This window comes from Rutidosis leptorrhynchoides, chromosome 1 (genome assembly GCF_046630445.1).
Source record: "Rutidosis leptorrhynchoides isolate AG116_Rl617_1_P2 chromosome 1, CSIRO_AGI_Rlap_v1, whole genome shotgun sequence".
Classification (NCBI taxonomy): domain Eukaryota; kingdom Viridiplantae; phylum Streptophyta; class Magnoliopsida; order Asterales; family Asteraceae; genus Rutidosis; species Rutidosis leptorrhynchoides.
The window spans coordinates 622,643,514-622,671,036 of NC_092333.1; positions in this window are offsets into that span (position 1 = coordinate 622,643,514).

Sequence of the window (27,523 nt, forward strand, 5' to 3'; positions counted from 1 at the left end):
GCCAAGACCTATTTACAATCAAAATCAGAACTATAACCGAAATGTTCCATACAACAACCAACAAGGTCCTAGCAATCAACAAGTATCCAATAATACTTACAACCAGCAAAGACCGAATTTTCAAAACAAACCACCACAACAAACCGATGATAAAAAGCCGAATTTAGAAGATATGATGACAAAGCTAGTTGAAACTCAAACGCAGTTTTTCACATCTCAGAAACAAACTAATGAACAAAATGCTCAAGCATTTAGAAATCAACAAGCTTCTATTCAAAATCTGGAACAAGAAGTAAGTAACCTAGCAAGGTTGATAGGTGAAAGAAAACCGGGAAGTCTACCTAGTGATACAAATGCTAACCCACGAAATGAAACAGCTAAAGCTATTACCACAAGAAGTGGTACAACACTTAAACCACCTGAAATACCTGTAACTTCTGATGAAACTATTCCTACTCCACAAGAACCACAACCTGATCAAGATAAGGAAAAAGAACCGGTAGTTGAAAAGGTTAATGAAGATAACACAGTTAAGGATAAACCTTATGTTAAACCATACCAACCACCACTTCCTTACCCGAGTAAAATGAAGAAAGAAAAACTTGAAGCCGAGCAATCCAAATTCTTGGATATGTTTAAACAGATAAATGTAAATCTTCCTTTCATTGATGTGATTTCAGGAATGCCAAGATATGCTAAATTCTTGAAAGATCTAATCACGAATAGAAAGAAAATGGAAGAACTCTCGGCTGTCACTATGAATGCAAATTGTTCAGCAGTGCTGTTGAATAAGATACCAGAAAAACTATCTGATCCAGGAAGTTTCACAATTCCATGTTTTCTGGGTAGTCTTAGTTCAATAGAAGCATTGGCAGACTTAGGTGCTAGTATAAATCTAATGCCGTATTCACTATACGCTAAACTAGACCTTGGAGAATTGAAACTAACCAGAATAAGCATACAACTAGCCGATAGATCAATAAAATATCCTAGAGGGATAATGGAGAACATGCTAGTTAAAGTTGGTACTTTAGTATTTCCAGTAGATTTTGTTGTTTTGGACATGGAAGAAGATTCTCAAGTTCCTCTCATATTAGAAAGACCATTCTTAAACACGGCTAAAGCAATGATAGACGTGTTCGGTAAGAAACTGACCCTAAGTATAGAGGAAGAGAGTGTTACCTTTTCAGTTGATAGAGCAATGCAACAACCACAATCTGCAGATGATACATGTTATTATATTCAAACTATAGATGCACATGCAGAATTATTAGAAGAATTTCCAGAATTACAAGGAACAGGAGAATGTTCTTTAGGAGAAGGTAATGAACCAATTGATGAAGCTGAAATGTTAGCTACACTTATAGCTAATGGATATGAACCAACAACAGAAGAAATTCAAATGCTAAAAGAAGAAGACAGATATCGATATAAATCATCGATAGAAGAACCTCCGAAATTAGAGTTAAAGCCACTTCCAAACCATTTGGAATACGCTTATTTACATGGTGAATCTGAATTACCTGTAATAATATCGTCTTCTCTTACTGAAAATGAGAAATCACAACTCATTTCTGTGTTGAGAGCTCATAAACCAGCCATTGCATGGAAGATTCATGATATTAAAGGAATAAGTCCTTCGTATTGCACACATAAAATCCTTATGGAAGAAGGTCATAAAACGTATGTGCAACGCCAACGAAGACTAAATCCTAATATGCAAGATGTAGTTAAGAAAGAGATTATTAAACTGCTAGATGCAGGTTTAATTTATCCAATCTCTGATAGTCCATGGGTAAGCCCAGTTCAATGCGTGCCTAAGAAGGGTGGTATGACTGTCATTACAAATGAGAAAAATGAGCTTATTCCTACTAGGACTGTAACAGGATGGCGTGTATGTATTGATTATAGAAAATTAAATGACGCCACCAGAAAAGATCACTTTCCCTTACCTTTCATAGATCAAATGTTGGAAAGATTAGCCGGAAATAGTTACTATTGTTTTCTAGATGGATTTTCCGGATATTTTCAAATTCCAATAGTACCCGAAGACCAAGAGAAAACCACATTCACGTGCCCTTATGGTACTTTTGCTTACAAACGCATGCCATTTGGACTTTGTAACGCCCCTGCAACCTTTCAAAGGTGTATGATGGCGATTTTTCATGACATGATAGAAGAATGCATGGAAGTATTCATGGATGACTTTTCAGTCTTCGGTGATACATTTAAATCATGTCTAGTTAATCTGGAACGAATGCTAATTAGATGCGAAAAATCAAATCTAGTACTTAATTGGGAGAAATGCCATTTCATGGTTAAAGAAGGCATCGTTCTTGGACATAAAATTTCAAAAGAAGGAATTGAAGTGGATAGAGCTAAAGTAGATGTAATTGCTAAACTTCCACATCCCACAAATGTTAGAGGAGTTAGGAGTTTTCTAGGGCATGCCGGTTTTTACCGACGTTTCATAAAAGATTTTTCTAAAATTGCCACTCCTATGAATAAACTCCTAGAAAAGGATGCGCCATTCATCTTTTCAGATGAGTGTATCAAATCTTTTAATATTCTTAAAGAGAAACTCACTAATGCACCGATCATGATAACACCAAATTGGAATCTACCATTTGAACTAATGTGCGATGCAAGTGATTTTGCAATGGGAGCCGTTTTAGGACAAAGGATTGAAAAACGATTTCAACCTATATATTATGCTAGTAAGACATTACAAGGAGCACAAACGAACTATACAACTACTGAAAAAGAACTCCTTGCTATTGTCTTTGCTTTTGACAAATTTCGATCATATCTCGTTCTAGCAAAAACGGTGGTCTATACCGACCATTCTGCTCTTAGATACCTATTTTCAAAACAAGATGCTAAACCAAGATTAATCCGTTGGATCTTACTCTTACAAGAGTTTGATATTGAAATCCGAGATAAAAGAGGAGCAGAAAATCTCGCCGCTGATCATCTTTCTCGTCTTGAAAATCCCGAATTAGAAGTTCTAAATGAATCGGCCATACAAGACAACTTTCCTGATGAATATCTATTGAAGATAGATTATAAAGAAATCCCATGGTTTGCAGACTATGCAAACTACTTAGTTTGTGGATTCCTTGAAAAAGGATTATCGTACCAAAGACGAAAGAAATTCTTCAGTGATATAAAACACTATTTCTGGGAAGATCCACATTTGTTTAAAAGTTGTCCCGATGGAATAATACGCCGATGTGTATTTGGAGATGAAGCTAGTAAAATTTTAAACCATTGTCACACAGGACCAACAGGAGGGCATTATGGGCCTCAACTAACAGCAAGAAAAGTTTATGAAGCTGGATTCTATTGGCCTACAATTTACAAAGACGCACACCTTCTTTGCAAATCCTGTGATGCATGTCAAAGGGCCGGAAAAATAAGTCAACGTGATGAAATGCCGCAAAATGTCATCCAAGTATGTGAAGTATTTGACATTTGGGGTATTGACTTTATGGGTCCATTTCCAAAATCTCATAATAATTTATATATACTCGTAGCCATTGATTATGTATCTAAATGGGCGGAAGCACAAGCTCTCCCAACTAACGATGCACGAGTTGTAGTCAACTTTTTAAAACGTCTTTTTGCAAGGTTTGGAACACCGAAAGCTTTAATAAGTGATCGGGGTACTCATTTCTGTAATAATCAACTTGAGAAAGTTCTTAAAAGATATGGAGTAACTCATAAAATCTCCACCGCATATCATCCACAAACAAGTGGACAAGTTGAAAATACCAACCGAGCTTTAAAACGTATTCTAGAGAAAACCGTAGGATCAAATCCGAAGGAATGGTCCATTAAATTGGAAGATGCACTCTGGGCTTTTAGAACAGCCTACAAAACTCCAATTGGAACCACACCTTTTAGACTTGTTTATGGAAAAGCATGTCATCTTCCAGTAGAAATTGAACACAAAGCATTTTGGGCTTTGAAGACATGTAATCTTGATTTACATGAAGCCGGACGTCTACGATTAAGTCAACTAAATGAATTAGAAGAATTAAGACATGAAGCATACGAAAATTCGTTAATCTATAAAGAAAGAACGAAGAAATGGCATGATAAAAGAATCAGAAGTTCAAAAGAATTTAAAGAAGGAGACAGAGTTCTTCTTTTCAATTCACGATTCAAGCTATTTCCTGGAAAATTGAAATCAAGATGGTCTGGACCATTCATAGTCAAAAGAGTTTTCCCATACGGAACGATAGAATTGATAAATTCAAATGGGATTGAATTTAAAGTTAATGGTCACAGAGTTAAACATTACATACATGGTCCGATGGAAGTCGACAACGAAGTTAATCACAATTTCGACACCACAGCTAACTAAGTGTGGGGAGAATCAAGTCTTTAAAGGATAATATGTATTTCTGTTAGAGTTAGATTGTCTGTTTTCGTGTAGTTCTCGAAAATGGAACACGTATGGTCTTTCCCTAGCAGACCCTAAAGAACTAGTCTTCTCCCCCCATTCTGAATTTTTATTTTTTTTAGGTTTTTACAATATGAAGACTGCCTGTGAACTAAACCATGGTCTAATGCTACACGCTTTGATCACTAAAAGAAATAATGACATACTACCGAGCGAATTAGTATCAGTAATCAGAGAAAGAATGGACGGAGTTAGAAAAGGATCCAGATGCGAAGATAATAAGTTACAATTTGGTAAAGGAAAATCAAAATCCGCAGCGAAAAGAAGAGCACGACACCTAGAACGATGTCACAAATGCGGAAAATGGTCACATGGAGGTAAATGTTCAAATAATCAAACCTATTCAAATACCGAATTTGTTACTTTATGCAGAGATGGACCGTTCATATGTTTAGAAGAAAAGACACTGAATGCTCGAGGTTACGCCTTTGGAGCCATGGAAAACCAATTAAACCGACTATCTTATGAATGGAATAGATCATATAACTAAGAAATCTATTTCACAGGTATGTCTGTACAGTTTTTATTTTTATTTTTATTTTTAACCTTTTGATAATAAACGCTAATTTGTTCGCTAAAAAGTATTAAATTGGTATTAAATAAAATTAGGTTTGGCGACCGAAATTATTGATATCATTCAAAAATTTATTACATCACTGCGAAATTTAACGTTTATTCTTAAGGTATAAATATCTTTAATCAATCAACCCAAAATATTTCAAAAATTCGTCATGAGTTAAATTAGGTCTTGGAACCGAAATTACTTTACCGAAAAGAGGGGCGCATATTTTTGATAATATTTGATTGATTAAAGTGGGATAAAAAGACAAAAAGATTTTTAATTTTATTTTTACCATGTTTTTAAAAATAATATTTAAATCTTAAATTAATATTGTAAACTTTGTAAAAACAATATATTTAAAATTGTAAATATTTGAAAAATTAATATAAGTTTGATATGAATTTATAAATTTTTAAATTAAGTTTGGTGTGAATTTTTTATTTTTAAAATATTAATTTTTAATTTTATGCATTTTAAATTTTGAGTTTGGTGTGAATTTTTAATATTAATTTTGAATTTTATATTTATGTTGTGTGAATTTAAAAACAAAAATTTACTTTATCTCATTAAGTTAAGAATATGATTTTTAAAATTCGTCGTAAGTTGAAGACTAGGTCTTTGAACCGAAATTGCTTTACCCGAGGGAGGGACGAGAACTTTTATTATCATTATTTTTAATCTTATTGATTTAAAGTATGCCAAAAACATTGAAAAAACCCAAAAATCTTAGCTTTTAAAACAATCGCTACAAAAAGACAAATTTTAAAATTTTGTCGAAGGACGGACTAGGACATCGATCCGAAACGACCTCGTCCTAAATAACAAGGGAAACAAAATTTTAAAATTAATTACTAAATTGTTTTAATAAGTTAAAGAAAAAAAAAAAATACCAAACTCCGCGAGTCGCGGAGTTTGGAGGGTAAATCCCCGCGACTCGCGGAGGGACCAAAACCCAGAAAAAAAATAAAAGAGCTGCACGAACTGATCAGCTCCCACACACAAAAACAACTCGAAAACACTGCGAAAAACCCACGAAAAACCACCCAAAAACACCCCAAAAATCCCAATTTTTAACCGTTAATCACCAAATTTTTTGCTAAAATCATGTTGAGAAGGATGCTATCTAAGAATTACTTAAGAAAAACGGTAAATTTCTACACCTAAACACCATTAATTCGAAATTAGGTGTTCTTGAGCTATTTTTTCCCCAATTTGATTTTGATGCTTTTTAGTGTAATTAGACTTAAATTGTTTATGTATTATGCTTGTATAACCTAGATTGATGTTGTTTAACATGATTAGAAGCCTTAAACTTCAAATTTTGAATAATCTAGGGTTTGTGTTCTTGAGCAAATTTGGGGCTTTTTGATATAAACAGGTTATGGCCGATTTTTGTCATGAATTGTTGCTAAATTAAGTAGTGTAACATGTCTAGGTAGTTAAATGATCCAAACTTTGAGCCTAAACATGATTTTGAGAATTAAAGTGGACTTTTTCAAGTCCAAAATTCATGAACTTGATTTTTGAAAGATAATGCCATTTGAGACTTGTTTGATTGCTAGTAATGATTATTTTGACATGTTATTTGAGTTGAATGCTTATGAACTTGGCGAACATTTTCGTATATGCTTATTTGAAAAAGTGTAGATTTGATAAAAATATGAAAATGAGCTTAAGTTTGATATAAATTGATAATGTCATTGTAATTATTTTGATTGATGATTTTGCTGACACTAATGCATATTTGGATGCACAAAATTTGTGTTTGATGTGTTTTACAGAATGAAAGGGGTGAATCTTCATCCCAAGCCCGCAATGCTCCTGCCGAGAATTTGGAACAACAGGAGGTAGATAACTACTACAAGCAGGATGTACCTCATCCAGTCATGACCTTTTCCGATATGCATTTGGAAGAGTTGCACCCGAACCTGCGATTTGACAGACTTTGGATAGATTATCCAAAATATCAACGGGGTTTGCATACTCTTCACTCTAAGGTTGTTGAGGTACCGAGGGTCATAGAATGGGGACCCTTAGAAGCTGTAGAATTGGCCGGGCCAATTAGGGAATTACTTGTACAGAGGTATGGTAATTCTTCTTTTAATGACTGGATATGTTTATTCACCATACGCAGACCTGTATATAAAGTATGGTGTGAAGAGTTGTTATGTAGTATAGAGTTGAATGATCGGGTAACTAGTTTAACCGATCGTTCTTTTATTAGATTTTTGTTAGGCGGTTCGATGCGCCACATGTCTTTACTGGACATGGCTCAGGCTTTACGTATATATACGCCTGAGGAGTTAGCGTCTGCCGATTGTAGAGGATTGATACTAAACGGTAGAAAGATAGATGAAAATTTTGATACACACGGTGTGTGGAGTCAAATGACAAGCCATCACCGTTTCAAAGGGGGAAACTACTCTTATTTGGATATAGATAGAGCCGAATTAAGAGTAATACATAGGTTTTTAGCTAATTCAATTACACAAAGGGGTTAAAACAAAGAAAAGGTAAATGAACAAGATTTGTTTTACCATATGTGTATTCGAGACCCACAGAGCGCTGTAAGTATACCATATTGTGTGGGTTATTATTTATCAGCTATGGTTCGGGGGATGCGCCAACATAGCATAATAGGAGGTGGTATTTTTATTACTTTGATTGGTGAATATCTCGGTGTGGATATAAGTCGGGGGGGATTATTACTAGAAGAGCCGGAACCCCGCGACACTATAGGTTTAAATGTATACCATGGTGCGAAAGTTTTGAAGCGGCGAAATAACGCCGCAGTACGATACCATGGTAGACATCCACAGGTGGAGAGAAACCAGGAACAAGGTAATGTAGGAGGGGGGAATGAGATGCAAGAAATGCATAGGTTTATAGCTTCTCAGGAATACGAAAATGCTAGACAGAGAGCATTTGAAGATTGGCAAGTTCATCAGAACCAGATCATAGCGCATTGCCAACATATAGGTAGAAACTATATTCCTACACCGAAACCCGTCTTCCCTCCTTGGTCGATAGAGATGCAGCCACCATATCCTACGTATGACCCTGCCGAAGCATTCTATAGCACTTATAGTTATGCCTGGAACCCCTATTGGTACCAATATCATCCTTAGTTTACTTATTATTTTTTTTTATTATTTTGTAATTTGTAATTATTGATACATTTAATATTTTTGTTAATATTGTAATCATTTTTATAATTATCTAACTTTTATTCTTAGATTTTAATAATTTTTGAATGTGGGGTAATAAACCAAACTTCAAAAATATGTATATATTTTTGCAGTTTATCTTATGTACACAACAGGGTAAAACAACGCATTTTCAAAGACTGGCATTAAGTTCAGCAAAAGCAACTAATTTTGACGACAAGATGCAAAATATATGTGAAATAACAACAAGACGGAATGAACAAATGATGTGCACCATTTATCATTCAGCAAACAAACGCCAATATATTTGGAAACTTTGGTAAAAATTTAATCATTTTCACACAAATCACCCTCAATAATTTAAATTGTTACTGATTTCTTGCAAATGAGGGCATTGCAAGATCTTAAGTGTGGGAAAGGGTTAAATTCTTTCGGATTTTAAAATTTTTATATTAAACACTTGGTTACCATTAAAAATACTAGTAAAGCAGTAGTTGTATTAGAATCTAGTGCTCTCTGATAAAAAAGAACAGCCCTAGTCTTATATACTGACTACCCAATTCTAGTAAAATTTTTCAATTAAATGAATTTAAAATCATGTTTATACATATTTATGAACGATAAAACTAGGTTTTAACACCGAAATTATTGTTACCTCGGAAAGGACATAAATTGAGAAACAAACTAAAATGTTAAAATTCATTTAAAATGGAATAGAGGACGATAAAAAGAAAAATAAAAAGCCAAGTGTGGGAAAATTTACCAAATTATTTTAAACATATGTCACATATATCTATAACAAATAACTGAAAATACTTTTGCTTTGGACTAAACTAAACTGTTTTACCCGATGAAAGAAAAGAAGAGATGGATCTACACGATGAATCAATTCCATCATTAAAAGTAAGTAAAGTCTTCCGAAAAAGAAACGCGCTTCTTGATTTAGGTCATGAAGTTGTCGTTCAGACCAGCTGTAGGTTGACGAAAAATCTAGAAAAGTCATCTCTAAAATCAGCAGGAAATCCACGGACCTCAGCATTAAACAGGGTCGCCAAGTGGTCAGATTTATCCTAACCATGAGAAGGATTTATCTCGTACAATGGGGGGGGGCACCATGCAAATTAGCTGGATAAGACTAATGAATCAGATCCCCAGAAAGGATAATCTCCTTAAAGATTAAAAATCAGCTTTTAAGACTGATATTATTCAATCCTAGAGATTGACCTTAAAGATTGAGAATTCAAACTCATGGAATTCAATGATATCTAAACTCGAGCTTAAACGAGAAAATATTTTGATCAAAATTATAAACCGATTTGTTTTCTGAAAACCCTATTTTCAATGCGTTCATTACCATTGAATGTAAAATCCTAGGAATTCACCTGGAATTCATTAGGTCACCTGAACTAAATCGGGTGTCAACCGTAAGAACGGTGGTTGCATAGTGGTCAAAGACAGGACCTTGTGCCAGACCGAAAAAATTATAAGGGTGAGCTTTACTATTGCTCCTACCAAGGATAGTAATTGCGTCCGACACGTTATAGACCATAATCAAAAGCATGTCACGGGACATTGCCTTAAACAGTTGCTTGTTCAACGCTTTCCTTTACAACCGGACGGTAGTTTGCCGAAAGGTAATATACGGGACAAGTAAACTGGACGTGTTGCTTTCCAAATACAAGGTTAGCAAGTGGGTGACACAAAACCGCAAGTTTGAGCTAAAATTTTCAAATCTGAAACCCACCAAACCCACAAAAATACTTTGCAAACACCGGTAAAGGGTTATCCCAGAAAACTTATCTAGGGAAAAAAACTAGATTTCAAAAGATCAAATGTTTTCATAAAGATCCAATTTCCTTAATGGATCTAAATTTTTATAGTCATGTGGGACTGTAAACCATATCGTTACTACCATTGTTTATACCGCCGTATAGAAATCACTGATGTACAAAGTGTGAAGAATAAAGAAGTGATTCTAGTATTTCAAGACAATATTGCTTGAGGACAAGCAACGCTCAAGTGTGGGAATATTTGATAATGCTAAAAACGAACATATATTTCATAGCATTATTCCTCAAGAAAGACAAGCTTTTAGTTGCAATTGTTCTATTTACAAGAGATATTCGTTTAAATAATAAAAGGTGAAGACAAAAGACAGATTCGACGAATTGAAGACGCAAACGACCAAAAAGCTCAAAAGAACAAAAGACAATCAAAAAGGTTCCAATTATTGATAAGAAACGTCTCGAAATTACAAGAGTACAAGATTCAAAACGCAAAGTACAAAATATAAAATTGTACGCGAGGACGTTCGAAAATCCGGAACCGGGACCAGAGTCAACTCTTAACGCTCGACGCAACGGACTAAAAATTACAAGTTAACTATGTATATAAATATAATATAATATATAATTAATTATATTAATTATATATATATTATATATATATATATTAAAAACCGTCGGCAGAGAAAACTCCAAGGACTGAGCTGTAATTTCTATCTCCGCGACTCGCGGAGTTTGGAGAGGCTTTTGCCGCGAGTCGCGGAGCCCCAAATTTCACTTTTGGCTATAAAGCAAACCGAATTCTGATCAAATTTCATATTCTATTTCAATCTCTCTCTCAATATATACGTAATATATATATATATATATAATTTATATTTTAATTTTAATTTTAATTTTAAATCCTAATAATAAGGGTATGTTAGCGAATGTTGTAAGGGTGTAAGTCGAAATTCTGTCCGTGTAACGCTACGCTATTTTTAATCATTGTAAGTTATGTTCAACCTTTTTACATTAATGTCTCGTAGCTAAGTTATTATTATGCTTATTTAAAACGAAGTAATCATGATGTTGGGCTAATTACTAAAATTGGGTAATTGGGCTTTGTACCATAATTGGGGTTTGGACAAAAGAACGACACTTGTGGAAATTAGACTATGGGCTATTAATGGGCTTTATATTTGTTTAACTAAATGAAAGTTTGTTAATGTTAATATAAAGATTTACAATTGGGCGTCCCTATAAATTACCATATACACTCGATCGGACACGATGGGCGGGGTATTTATATGTACGAATAATCGTTCATTTAACCGGACACGGGAATGGATTAATAGCCACTAGAATAATTAAAACAGGGGTGAAATTACATTCAAGGGTAATTGGTGTAATTGTTAACAAAGTAGTAAAACCTTGGTTTACACGCAGTCGATAACCTGGTGTATTCATTAAACAAAGTATTAAAACCTTGTTACAATTCGAATCCCCAATTAGTTGGAATATTTAACTTCGGGTATAATAATAATTTGACGAGGACACTCGCACTTTATATTTATGACTGATGGACTGTTATGGACAAAAACCAGACGGACATATTGAATAATCCAGGACAAAGGACAATTAACCCATGGGAATAAAAATAAAATCAACACGTCAAACATCATGATTACGGAAGTTTAAATAAGCATAATTCTTTTATTTCATATTTAATTTCCTTTATTTTATATTTAATTGCACTTCTAATTATCGCATTTTTTTTTCGCAAGTTTATTTTATCGCACTTTTATTATTCGCAATTTCATTATCGTTATTTACTTTATGCTTTAATTTAAGTCTTGTATTTATTTTTAATATTTTACATTTGGTTTTAACTGCGACTAAAGTTTTAAAATCGACAAACCGGTCATTAAACGGTAAAAACCCCCCTTTATAATAATAATATTACTTAAATATATATTTGTATTTTTATAAAAGTAAACTAATATAGCGTTGAGCTTTGTTTAAAGATTTCCCTGTGGAACGAACCGGACTTACTAAAAACTACACTACTGTACGATTAGGTACACTGCCTATAAGTGTTGTAGCAAGGTTTAAGTATATCCATTCTATAAATAAATAAATATCTTGTGTAAAATTGTATCGTATTTAATAGTATTTTCTGCTAAAATTTAATAGTATTTTATACCCCTTAGCTTTAACATCAGAAATCCCGTCTTCCTTCACCTCCTTCACCACGAGGATAAATGTTTCTAGCTTCAAGAGTCTTTTCGATAGTGGCCTTCATTCGTTCATTTATCAAATCGGTCACTTGTCCATCGACCGAATCTTGGAAGACCTTTCGGACGTCCGTAAGGAAATCCGCTTTTAACTTTTTAAAGACGGCCTCAACCTTGGCCGAAAATTCGGGGTCCTCGCTTGTACCACCGATATCATTATCGTGTCCGTTTCTCGTCTTCATTCTATAAAACGGATAAGGTTAAACCATGAACGAAAAGCATAACACGTAAGTATATACTACCCCATCTTGCTCAACAATCGTCGTACATTACTTGTTTGACACGATTTGCACCCGTAACAATGGTAGCTAATCGTTGTTACGCGAGCACGTCGCATTAACTTGCTAGTACAACGTCCGTCTTGCTTGATGATTGCTAAACACAACACAAAACAATTAGCACAAGGTTAGCTCACATAAACCAAAGCACTAACAATTCCCGATTAGACCCAAAGTCCTACAAGTCCCGCATAAAGCGCTCACACAATAAAGCCCAAGTCTAGGCACCTATCTCAAGTCGCCTAAATCCCTTAGACCATGCTCTGATACCACTTGAAACAACCCAACCCGTATTCCATACGATAAATTTTTTTTTTATAATACACATTTATGCGCCAATTAAATATGTAAACCATTCCACAAGTTCCATTTAAACGTACATCAATTTAAATGTTTACAAAAGGCACGAAAGCCATTAATTAAGTTTAATACAAGTTTGACCCACTACAAATGATAGTTTATAATCCAAACGACACTCGAGCATGGTTTGGGGCTAAACTACCCAAAAAGTTAGGCCAACTTCGAAGAGCTAACACCAAAAGCACCCCCCCGACAACATAAGCGGGAGACCACTAGTCCAAACGTATGCCCTTACCCTTGTCCAAGCCGGAACCTATAAAATGGTAAACAAAAAGAGGGTAAGCAAGGCTTAGTGAGTGCAACAATTATACATACATATATATACAACCTAGTTACTTGCAAACACTTACCAAATCCGCATACATACTAGTTACATAATTAGCATACCTTTCACATGTATAACGCTAAGTATCACGATAACAAGGCTAGTATAACAATAGCTTATAACACAACAATACAATATGTTAAAACACAAGTATAACGATGATGTTCACAACATCCGTAGTACTCAAGATCTCAAGGCTAGCCCAACGAATGGTATCGTCAACATCGAACTTAAATCCCATTCACCTATATTAATGTGGTATCGTCAACACCGAACTTTAAACCCACATATGAGGTATCGTCAACAACGAACTTTAAACCCTCATCAACGTCACTACAATAATCGTATGGCATCGTCAACATCGAACTTTAATTCCATACGTATGAGGTATCGTCAACAACGAACTTTAAACCCTCATCTACAACGTAATATACTCTAGGGTATGGTATCGTCAACATCGAACTTTAACCCATACCCCACAAGCAAATAAATCATATACATGCATATATAATTATTCCACTCACCTTAACACTTCGGTGGTGATTTAAATGCTTCCGCACACCTCGAGCAAAGTACCTAATACATAGGTACACATTCAATACACAACTAATGGCATTTACCACATTACTTACACTTTGAGCATTTAATGACCCAAATCGCATTAAATGACTCAACCACACCCAAAACCGTCCTTAAATGCCAAGACTCATATTAAATCGCCAAAGCTAGTAATTTAAAGTCTACTAACATTAACTAGCACAACCTACGGTAATTCATACCCATCTCACCCAAACTAGGTCAACATTACCCATTTTGACTCATTTTAACACTTTGACTCACAAACTAGTCATACTTAGTTCATTAACTATTTTCATCATTATTAACAAGTGTATTAGTGACAAAGAACCCATTTAACACTTTCAACTTCAAATCTCAAGTCCAAACCCTAGATTATAGTTACTTAGGGTTTCCTTTCATCAACACAACCCAAGTTCACCCATTTTAACCCCAAGTGGGTCACATAAGTTTCAAATGAACCAAAACCCTAGCATAACTAATTAAAACTCAAAACATAGAGTTAGAACTTACCGAGACTACCAACGCGTAGCTAGAGACACAAGGAACAACTTTAATTCTTGCTCCAAAGATCAACCCTCAATCCTTCACTCTCAAATCTCACTTTTAATCCAATTGGGTTTTAAGTTTTAGGAGAGAAAATGAAAGAAAATAGAAAAAGGAAATGAATTAAATGGATATGTGGTGGAGAGTTAATGCCCCCATCAGATTCATATGTCAATTTACCATTTTGCCCCTTAAAATCCCTTAAAATGAGCTCAGTCCGACACCAGTTCAGCAAAACTGTCGCGGCGCGGCCTTAATCGTCGCGGCGCGACACATAAAGGGAAAATAGGCCCTTCTTAACCCAATCTCTGATCCAGGTTTGCTTTGTTTGTCGCGGCGCGGTCCCGCTTGTCGCGGCGCGGCGTTTGCCTGAGCCTGGTCACTTCGACCATTTAACACAAAATGATGGTTCAAACAACTAGCACACCTCATTCACTCTTCCTATGCACGCCTAAGCTTCAACCTTAAGTCCCGCACGACTCAACTCCATCGCGACACGTACATATACACGTCCACACATGTATTCTCAAATATATATACACTCACATACATGCACCCACTCATAAACTAACACTTTGGCTCATTTAATCACATAAACGAACAAGATATAATCGTGCTAATAATTAAGTTTGTACCTTTAAATATGCACGGGAAAAACGGGGTGTTACAAGTTTCGGGTTACTAAACCTTAAACTCTAAATCGGGCTAAATTTTGACAAAATGTACTTCACAAAACATGAAAAAAAAAATAACGTTCGAAGATTAACATTCTTCACGATCAATATGATCTTGAATGTTATTTTTATCGATCATTTTTCCGCCTAAATAATAACATTTATCACAAAGTGTCTTTTTTAAATATTCATATTTTCGTGTGATCTTAATGCCTGAAATTTTTTTCGAAAAAAACGAAAAATAAAATAAAATTTGATTCCCCGTGCTTTCCCCCAATTGGTTAATTCCATATATATATATATATATATATATATATATATATATATATATATATATATATATATATATATATATATAGGGAGAGTATTCAGTGAGAACTTTTTTAGTGTGAAGAGAAGTCGAGCAAAAATTAAAAACACGGACGAACAAAAAAATCATAGTCGAGCAAAATGTTTTTTTTTTTTTTTTTTTTTTTTGGTTCTAATACCAAAATGTAGAACACAAAATTTTCTAATATCAACCAAGTTGGTGGTGGTGGAGTGGACAAGGGCCTACCCTTCTAAAGAGGGAATCATAGGTTCAAGTCCATGCAAGCTATTAAACCCCCTCTTGGCCACAGAGGTTCATCCTCGATGACTCTGGGCTGCCCGCAAAGCGGGTAGTCGCCCTGGGATATAGTCGACTCGCATAGCGTGGAGGAAACCCAGGTAAATCAAAAAAAAAAAAAAAAATTTCTAATATCGCATTTTTTGTTCGCATATCAACGTGTTCTACATTTTTTTGTTCGACTATCAAAATGTAGAACACAAATTGTTCGTCCGCCTTTTTTTTGTTCGAATATCACGTTTTTTGTTCGAATATCACGTTTTTATTCGAATAGCACGTTTTTTGTTCGTCCGTGTCTCATTTTTGCTCGAATTTCCCCTTTTTTGCTCGAATTTCCCTTTTTTGCTCGAATTTCAGTGTATTTTTAAGTTCTCAGGTTCTCACACAAAAAAAGTTCTCATTTGATCCCTCTACTATATATATATATATATATATATATATATATATATATATATATATATATATATATATATATATATATATATATATATATATAAGTATTGGTTCATCTACATTGAACCTTAAAATACATTAGGGTAGAATGCCACTAATTTTTTGACACATGTCTAATACAAATTAATAAAGCAATTAAGAGAATTAAGGGCATTATAGTCTAACACTAATACTAGGAGTAACCTCCTCCTTAATACTAGGAGTGATGATATGAACTTAGATTAATTAGTTGCACCGATCTATTGATTTTTATCTAGCATTTATTTTGGATCCGTGCATAAAAAAATTAATGGGGATCATGTTTATTTATCAAAAGTACAGTAATACATAGGTACGTGATATCAACTTTCACGATCAAAACATTATTACAATTAAACACATGTAGGAATTGAAGTTTTTGGGAAATCAATATTTTAAGCATAGTGTATTAGTTTTTTCCAGCATTATTTGCTTCATGATCTGTAATTTTATAATTACTCACATGAAATTCGTCATTTTCGTATTGAAGCTATGTATCAATCATTGTGCATCATATAGTTTATTGTTTTCCATCAATTAGTTTGCTATTGTGAATCAAGTTGTTTTTACCCTAGTTGTGTAATACTGTACTTGTGTAGTACTCTATTAGAAGGGAATAAAAGGTGACCAACTCAATTGCATCGTTGTATCAAGTTTATAGAGCATGTATATCAGTTTCATAAGGTTAATGGATAGATTGTGCATCACGGATATAAATAATCGATCAATATTTGTGTCGTATAAATTTATCATTACTTACAAATAACTGATGTATGATCAACATTTATGAATTATGATCATCAATGGATTAGTGTGTATCAAATTTATACGTGACATGTGTACCAAATCTGTAAGGTTAATGGATAGATGGATAAATTGTGCATCATTAATACTCCGGTATTATCATTGAGCATCATTAATAAACATCACTGTGCGTCATATTTTTTAGAGATTGTGTACGATCATCATTTTATTGTAAAGCTTGTATAAGAGTTTAATATATAAGGAATTGGCAGTGATGCACATGGATTATTCTGGGCTACGCAAAGTAAAATGTTCGCTAGTTTATACTCAGTAATTCAAACATATATGCAATCTACATTTGAAAGTTGAAACATTAAAAATACGTCAAAAAGACTGTCTTGTCCTTTTTAATATTTAAATTTAAAATAAGTAACAATCAAAAACTTTTATTTAGTTGTGAAACATGCTAGATCCAACGGCTCATATTTCTTTGTACCCTTTGTATTATAAACAACTTTGTACAATAACTTAACCATATATATATATATATATATATATATATATATATATATATATATATATATATATATATATATAATCTACATTTGAAAGTTGAAACATTAAAAATACGTCAAAAAGACTGTCTTGTCCTTTTTAATATTTAAATTTAAAATAAGTAACAATCAAAAACTTTTATTTAGTTGTGAAACATGCTAGATCCAACGGCTCATATTTCTTTGTACCCTTTGTATTATAAACAACTTTGTACAATAACTTAACCCTATATATATATATATATATATATATATATATATATACACACACACACATATATAAAGAGAGGACCAGTGAGAACCTTTTAGTGTGAGAACTCTAGAAAGTCAAAATACACTCCAAATACACTGAAATTCGAGCAAAAAAGGTAGCGCGCGAGCAAAAATAAGGAGAGTCGAGCAAAAAAAAATAACACACGGACGAACAATTTTAAGCATCAAGATTTTTGTTCGATATAACTTTACTCCACTAGTTTTGATTGTGTATACCGCCGTAATATCAATTTTAAGCAACAAGTTTATTTTAAATAAGTAGATAAAGTTTGAGTGTGTTTTATAATAATATACATAAAATAACCGCTGAATGCTTTATATATAAATAATCTTAGTAAACAATAAGATATTTGATAGTCATTTGGACGATTACTTTAAACGATGAAACATTTATAATCTTTTATCTATTCATATGACTTTAATATGCATATTGTATGGAAACACATCATTCTGTGAAATTGAGATTGAGATGCTTATTGTGGATGTAGATAGTTTTTATTTATTTATTTATTTATTTATTAAATCAAATTGTTAGAAGAATCTTAAACACGTTGGAAGTGTTATCCTCTCTCTTCGTGTATAACTAGGAAAATTACGGTCCGATGATGCGGAGCTTTTCGGATTGCATATTCATATTTAATATAGCGTATTTACAGAATTAAAAACTCGTTGTTACGGGTATGGTTGGAAACACGTGGTTAGTACCTAGTGTGCGTAATGGACTCCACGTTTTTAGCGTCGGAAAAACCGCATAAAATGGAAACAGAACCATCGATATGATGTGCTTAGTTTGTGTTGTTTATTATACCTCTATTAAATGTATAAAAAATATACCGAAATATTTAGCATTTTTTAAAAACAGTCTGTTTCGCGCATAGCTAGTTATGTTACGTTCGTAAAATTATTTCGAGTTGAACGGTGATTTTGAAAAAAATTAACTCGAAGCGAGCGGGAAAATGTGAACCGTTAAAACTTTGGGTGAATTTTGTTTAAGTTTTTTAATTTAATAATAATTTTACAGGTTTTACCCCTGAAAAGTTGACATGTTTAACATTGTTTGAGGGGAGTTTGATAATATTTTTGTTGGTGTCATTTGATAAGTTCGAGGAGGTTCAAACTGCATAGAAATTTGGGTCCTTTTAGTATACAGAATAATAAAAATAAATAAATAAATATTATATACATTACAAATTTATTATTTTTTAACTTTCTCTCTTATAACTTTTCTCTTCCCGCCGCTCTCTACAAATCTTAAACCACTACCATCACCGCCGTTTATCTTCTCCGGCAACTTCTTCTTCCATCTTCAGGTCCCTGACCTCCGGTTTGAAGTCACCAGGTATCGTGTAACTTCCGGCCACCGGCATCTCGCAGGTGGTCCGACTTTTTATGCTTTTTTCGTGTAATAAGGTCGTTGCTACCGGTTCTTCGATTCCGGCGACGTCTTTTTCTCTTCGAGCTCTCTGTTACTTCTTCAGTTCTCCAGGCGGCGATCCCGTTCTCGGGATCTGGGTTTAGAAGGGTTCTAGGGTTTGATCGACGGGTTAGGGTTCGTTGCTCCGTTTTGTGGGTCCGGGTTCTTGACTGCCGTCGGCCTGTCCTGTTCTCTGACGCCGTTCATTTCCCGGTGGTGAAGGCAGGCGACGAATTCCGACGCCGGAATTCTGCAGTCACTTTAGGTTTGCTTCGGTTATGATTACGGGTTCTTTGGTCGTTTGTGGTAGTTAGGGCTTCGATTGGCGTGTTTGTGTTGAAATCCGGTGGATTCCGGTGGATTCCGGTGGATTCCGGCGGAATCCGGTGATTTTCGGCGATTGGCCTGCTACCGTCGCTTACTGACGGCGAGTGTAACATCCCGTGATTTTCCGTTAAATTTATTTTAACACCGTCTTTTTTTTTTAATATCTTTCGTTATTCAAATTTGTATCTTTCGTTAACTAACGTTCATAATATTCTCGTTATCTAATTATAACGTCATCCGTTACTCGAACGTTTTTAAAATATTCGTTGGGTTACTTCCCGCACCCGCTTTGAAACTCGAGGGACCGAGTTTGCCAAATGGGCAAACTAGTTGACTAGGTCAACTAGTCAACCCACTTACCACATCCATTCATTTCATCTCCACCTCCCACCTTCATCCTCCTCTTTCTCTCTACTCCCCATTTTTGAACTCAAAACCCTCAAACATAAAATCATCATCTAAATCCGATTGGAGAAGCAAACATCAAAACAAATTACATTTTCGTGATCCTTTCTTCACCCTCTACATTTTGATACCAATATCATCAAGTTTGGGTAACTTTCTAAAAACTCTAGATTTCTATAAATTCGTGTTTTTGACTTGAAATTGTGTTAGTTAGTGTCTATGGCTCGTGTATAACATGAATACATGTTTTGTTTGCTCGATTTGTTGATTTGAGTAACTAGTTTGAACTTTTGAAATTGGTGTGCTTAATCTTTGATTTTGGATGATTAAAAGTTGTTTAATTGTTAAAGTTCATGTTGTAATTGTGTTACTAGTATCACTAGCTTCGTTTTGATGCGTAGGTTGATTAAGAAAACTTCAAATACATGATTTGTGATTTTTGTGAATTTTGATTAGGGTTTGATAGACTTTGAAATGAACTTTTGATGCGTTGAATGCTTGTTAATGTTGTTAGTAAATGTTTAGATGCATTGTATGCTTAATTACCTTCGGAACGGCATATCGTATGTGTAAATTGGATTCCCGAATCATAAAATACGTTTTACGAACTTGAAACTTTGAAAATAAACCCTTCTTGATCAATTGACGAGTTTTCGGTTATTGTAATTGATGTTTTTGCTTGTGAAAGGTAGTTAATTGTATTCCTTGTCAAAAGAGCTTTCCAATGATATAAGATGCGTATTCTAAGTGTTTACGGTTTGCGTTTTGTGCTAAATTGAATTTTGGATCAAGACTTGAACTTTTGAAACTGACCAGGTACCAGGCCACGCCTAATGTCGCGGCGCGACACCTCTGGCCGCGGCGCGGCAATAGCCGTGTTTGGGTTCTGACCTACTTTATCAAATTTCGAAAAATGTTTGCTATGCTACGCACCTCCGATTAACATGTAACTTGGCCAACATGCTCATATATGATTTCTAAGCTTAGAAAAATAGTTTGGGACCCGACCCGAACGTGTTGACTTTTTCGTTGACTTTGACCAAGTTTGACTTTTAGTCAAACTTAACAAAACACTTATACAATCGTTCTAATCTTATTTTATACTTGATTCTTGCATGAAACTTGACAACGTGATTCGCATGCTATACTATTCGAGTCATAACGAGCCATAGGACTAATTGAGCACATTTCACCCGACCTTGTGTCGTAACGGGTAAATTGATACAACTTACTTGTTTAGGTCAAGGCTAAGCAACTTTCATGCACACGTTTACTTTGTGAAGTACTTTCATACTCGTGCACTCGAGGTGAGATCATAGTCCCACTTTTCAACAACTTTTATACTTTTAAATCGTGGGCTGAGAAACATATACATTACGTACTTATATACATTTCACACGTATATATATTTTTTCATACTTTTATACATTGAACACAATTGTGAATACAAAGATACGGACGAGTTTGAACGAAAATCCTCAATTCAATTATCATTAGTTACATCAGATGGTGTAAGCGAGACTATGTTGTGTGGATCTATACGGGTTTGACTAACCCTCATTCGGACGGCTCGCTACCGTTAAGCGAATGAAATATATTCTGGTACGGTGTATGTTCTAACACTTTTATGCTGAGGTAAATGATACGGTTAAGCTTTGATAATTGGGTGCTCGGTAAACAACAATACTTATGGAATTCAAACGATTCGGAGAATCGACTTATACTATAACTTGTGGTTCAACTTATTTTACTTACATACTCATTTACTAAACCTATGATTTCACCAACGTTTTCGTTGACAGATTCTTCTATGTTTTTCTCAGGTTTTGAATGCTTAAGTGATACATGCTTCCGCACTCTTTTGATACTTGCTTGGATGTCGAGTATACATGCATATTTGGAGCATCTTTTTGGCTACTTTTAAATGGTGTCGCATAGGTTTCAATTGTACGTTTAACATTGCAATGTAACTAGCCGTCGAACTTCTTTTTGTAAACTTGAAACACCCTTTTTCATTGAAATGAATGCGACATATTTTGGTCAAACGTTGTCTTAAAGACTTATGACCATGTAATGGGACCTACGTAGTCGACGCCGTCACTTGACGATTTGTCATTTGTCGGGGTCGCTACAAGTGGTATCAGAGCCTTGGTTGTAGGGATTTAGAGTTCATTTGTGTCCACCCCGAGTCATAGGGTACATAGGTGAATCTAGACTACAACCGGCATATAGACTGGAGTAGGAATTACTTGACTATTTGTGCATTATTCTCGAACTCTTCCATCATATCTAACTCGTATTCGATCTTGATCTTACGTTGATAAATTTTGTTGACGTGCCACCTTGACTTTATGATGTAATGTTAAATGCACATGTAAATCAGGGTAATATAATTTCCGGGATTATATTACGGTGATTCACATGGACGTTCTGACGTTATGACATAAAGAATTTAAGGCGAGTCAAGCAAAAATTGTCTCTCTATCCTTATTCCATATCACGGTTAGTATTATTGAGAATACTAACCAACGATATTCTTGTGTTTTGAAGGAACAATGGCTCGTCGACGCGCTCCTCCCGAAACTCCCGAACAAGCTCTACAACGAATGATAGCCACCGCCGTGGATGCGGCCATGGCCGGTCACTCTTCCAACAACAATAACAATAACAACAATCACAACTACAACAACAATGGAGCCGGTAATTCAAACGAAGGGTGCTACTATAAGAACTTTATGGGGTGCAAACCTCACACTTTTGATGGAACCGGGGGACCGGTCGTGCTCACCCGATGGTTTGAGCAAACAGAAGCCGTCTTTAGCATAAGCTGTTGTCGGGACCAAGACAAGGTCAGATTTTCCACTCACACCTTCGCCGGTATCGCTCTCACATGGTGGAATACGTATGTATAATCGGTGGGTATCCATGAAGCCCACGCTCTCTCTTGGGTCGACTTAAGAGGAAAGATGATCACCGAATACTTCCCGCGCGAAGAGACCCGCAAGCTTGAACACGAGCTAAGAACTTTAAAAGCGGTCGGGAATGACCTAAAGGCCTATAATCAACGATTTTCTGAGCTAGCCTTGATGTGCCCAAATCTCGTGAGTACCGAGTCTCTAAGGGTTGAGCTGTACATGGATGGTCTTCCTAAGAGCATCAAACAAGGAGTAATGTCATCCAAACCCGCTAATCACCAAGAGGCTTTGAATATGGCCCGCCAATTGATCGAAACGGTGGACGAAATTGAGGTGTCGGCATATAAAGCCGAGGATAAGTCGGGTGGCAACAAAAGAAAATGGGAAGCCCCCGAATTGAGCAACTACAACAACCACCCCGCCAAGAAGCCTTTCACCTCCAACGACAAGAAGGGCTATGCCGGAAGTCTACCATCTTGCAACAAGTGCCACAAACATCATTATGGCGAATGTAGCAAACCATTTTGCAACAAATGCCGCAACCGTCATTATGGTGAATGTGGTAAGTTAACTTGCCACCGGTGCCAAGGAAGTGGTCATACGGCCAACGATTGTAGGAGCGTCGCCCCCGTCGCCCAAAAGGCGCCCAATGCACACCGGTCGGGCGTTTGTTTCGAATGTGGCCAACTGGGTCATTTTAAGAATGCGTGCCCAGAGAAGGAGACCAACCCCAATGCACGCGGCCGAAATTTCAACATTAACACCGAGGGAGCCCGAGATGACAACTAGTCACGGGTACGTTTCTTCTCAACAATCTTATATTTCATGTTTATTCAATTCGGGTACCGTTAGACGTTTTATAACCAAGGCCTTGACTCGTACTCTTTGCACACCACCATATCCCCTAGACACTACCTATGCCATTCAGGTGACCGACGGAAAACTATTACGTTAAACTTTTTGGGTGGAGAATTTGAATTTTGACTTGACACCTATAGAACTAGGGAACTCAAAACCTATTCGTTAAGAAGAAAATGATCCCTTACATGTGTATAGATTATCGTGAACTAAGAACCGATATTCTCTTTCCCGTACCGATGACCTCTTGATCAATCACAAGAATTCCGTGTGTATTCCAAAAATCGACCCCCATTCCGGTTATCTCCAAAACGGTTTTCAAAATTCGTTACGATAGTTATGAATTTCTTATAGTGTCGTTCAGTTTAACAAAGGCTTCCTCCGTATTCATGGGCCTGATGGGCCTGATGGGTAGAGAGATCTGTCATCATATTCATATGTGATGTTCTAACCTATTCAATTCAAGCAAAGAAGAAAATGAACAACATCTTCGTCTTACGCCCGAACTCTTGAGGAAAGAGCAACTCTATACCAAAATCTCCAAGTGTGAACTTTGGTTAAACAAAGTCCAATTTCTAGACCATGTTGTTAGTGGTCAGGGTATTACAATAAATCTCGCAATCGAAGCCACACGTAATCGGGAAACCCTCACAACTCTGACTTGTGTTCGTAAAATCTTATATCCTTACCGAAAGTTCATTTCCGACTTTTTCTCGTGATGCTCGTCCTTTACCCTCGATAACTCATTAAGTTGGAAATTTAAACCTCTCTGTGCCCGGACCTTAAGCATGATTTTTCACACCAACATTACTAGCTAAATTCGTATAGCGCCAGATGGAACTTAAATATGGAAATATTTCTACTTGAACGCCGAAAGGCATACTCTCTCGACTCAAAATCGACGTAACTGAAATTCGTTATTTTTGCACGAACGATTAGAATACTTAATTATGGATCCGATCAATCTTCTCATCACCACGTACCACGTTACATAACACTGTTATTTCACTATGACCGTCTGATATTACTGGGACCCAAGATAACACACAATCCAAGGATACTTCCTTTCTCTTTGACTTATCGTCCTCATGCTCCTGATACGGACAACTACTACTCAACCCCGAACTATACAACTATGTGTTCTATCTCGTTTTCCCACCAGGTCTCAACATTTGACCACTAGATGCGCGATATGGCTACCTCAGGATGTGAGCTCATCCTATTCTAAGTTCTCATTCCACTCCTGTCCTTTTGCTTGTACTTTTGTATAAGGAAACCTTTTATATACTTTCTCAATGGAGAGAGAGACTCATCATGTATTACTAGTATTCACCACGAGGGTGAATAGCCCTGAAAAAAAAAAAATGTTCTCTGTAGCCGGTAAGGAACTTGTTCCAACGAACGTTTTCAAACCCTAACTAGCTTGTTCAAACACATCTTAATTCTATTCCAACACGGTGTACCATTGTCGACTATCTCGGATCACAATACTCGTTTCACTTCTAGTGTTACAAGAAGCCTTAGAGACACGTTTAAACATGAGTACCATGTATCATCCACAACCAACGGACCAAACAAACGTACGTTTCACATCTTGGAAAGACATGTTACAAACATGTATTGTTGCCTTTAGTTGTCTCCTCTCACACAACAGTTACCATTCGTGTATTAACGCCGCACTTCCGAAACCCTATATGACCGCAAATGTCATACCCCTATTCGTTGGACCAAAGCATGTGGCAAGCAAATCACCGGATCCGAACTCATTCAAGAAATAACAGTTGAGATCGTACAAGTCCGAGAAGGACTCAAGACGACTCGTAGTCGCCAAAAGGGCTATACCGATATTCGACGCAAACCTCTCGAATCCTAAGCCAGTAACCGTGTAATATTGAGAACTCGCACCTTGGGAAGGTGTAATCCGTTTCGGGAATCAGGGAAAGTTAAAATCGCGATATATTAATCCTTTTGAAACCTCGGGGCGTATTGGAACCGCTCCTACCGTTTAGAACTTTCGACTCAATTAAGTTTCCGTTTACCCTACGTTCCATGCAACAAACTTAGAGACGTGTCCTACGGAGCAGGAACGTGCTACTCTCCTAGATAAACTTACTATTGATGGCAAACTCCCCTTCATGGGAAACCGGCTGAACTTGTGGATCGAAAAAAAAACCAAACCTTACTACTACGTAACACCCCGACTATTCAGATTCGTGGAAATGCCTAAGGATGTATCTTCACTGCTCCGTAGATTGAACAACGCTAGGTCTCGAGTAAGAGACATCGACTACTACTTCCAACTAAATTTCGGGACGAAATTTCTTTTGAGGTGTGGATAATGTAACATCCCGTGATTTTCCGTTAAATTTATTTTAACACCGTCTTTTTTTTAATATCTTTCGTTATTCAAATTTGTATCTTTCGTTAACTAACGTTCATAATATTCTCGTTATCTAATTATAACGTCATCCGTTACTCGAACGTTTTTAAAATATTCGTTGGGTTAATTCCCGCACCCGCTTTGAAACTCGAGGGACCGAGTTTGCCAAATGGGCAAACTAGTTGACTAGGTCAACTAGTCAACCCACTTACCACATCCATTCATTTCATCTCCACCTCCCACCTTCATCCTCCTCTTTCTCTCTACTCCCCATTTTTGAACTCAAAACCCTCAAACATAAAATAATCATCTAAATCCGATTGGAGAAGCAAACATCAAAACAAATTACATTTTCGTGATCCTTTCTTCACCCTCTACATTTTGATACCAATATCATCAAGTTTGGGTAACTTTCTAAAAACTCTAGATTTCTATAAATTCGTGTTTTTGACTTGAAATTGTGTTAGTTAGTGTCTATGGCTCGTGTATAACATGAATACATGTTTTGTTTGCTCGATTTGTTGATTTGAGTAACTAGTTTAAACTTTTGAAATGGGTGTGCTTAATCTTTGATTTTGGATGATTAAAAGGTGTTTAATTGTTAAAGTTCATGTTGTAATTGTGTTACTAGTATCACTAGCTTCGTTTTGATGCGTAGGTTGATTAAGAAAACTTCAAATACATGATTTGTGATTTTTGTGAATTTTGATTAGGGTTTGATAGACTTTGAAATGAACTTTTGATGCGTTGAATGCTTGTTAATGTTGTTAGTAAATGTTTAGATGCATTGTATGCTTAATTACCTTCGGAACGGCATATCGTATGTGTAAATTGGATTCCCGAATCATAAAATACGTTTTACGAACTTGAAACTTTGAAAATAAACCCTTCTTGATCAATTGACGAGTTTTCGGTTATTGTAATTGATGTTTTTGCTTGTGAAAGGTAGTTAATTGTATTCCTTGTCAAAAGAGCTTTCCAATGATATAAGATGCGTATTCTAAGTGTTTACGGTTTGCGTTTTGTGCTAAATTGAATTTTGGATCAAGACTTGAACTTTTGAAACTGACCAGGTACCAGGCCACGCCTAATGTCGCGGCGCGACACCTCTGGCCACGGCGCGGCAATAGCCGTGTTTGGGTTCTGACCTACTTTGTCAAATTTCGAAAAATGTTTGCTATGCTACGCACCTCCGATTAACATGTAACTTGGCCAACATGCTCATATATGATTTCTAAGCTTAGAAAAATAGTTTGGGACCCGACCCGAACGTGTTGACTTTTTCGTTGACTTTGACCAAGTTTGACTTTTAGTCAAACTTAACAAAACACTTATACAATCGTTCTAATCTTATTTTATACTTGATTCTTGCATGAAACTTGACAACGTGATTCGCATGCTATACTATTCGAGTCATAACGAGCCATAGGACTAATTGAGCACATTTCACCCGACCTTGTGTCGTAACGGGTAAATTGATACAACTTACTTGTTTAGGTCAAGGCTAAGCAACTTTCATGCACACGTTTACTTTGTGAAGTACTTTCATACTCGTGCAC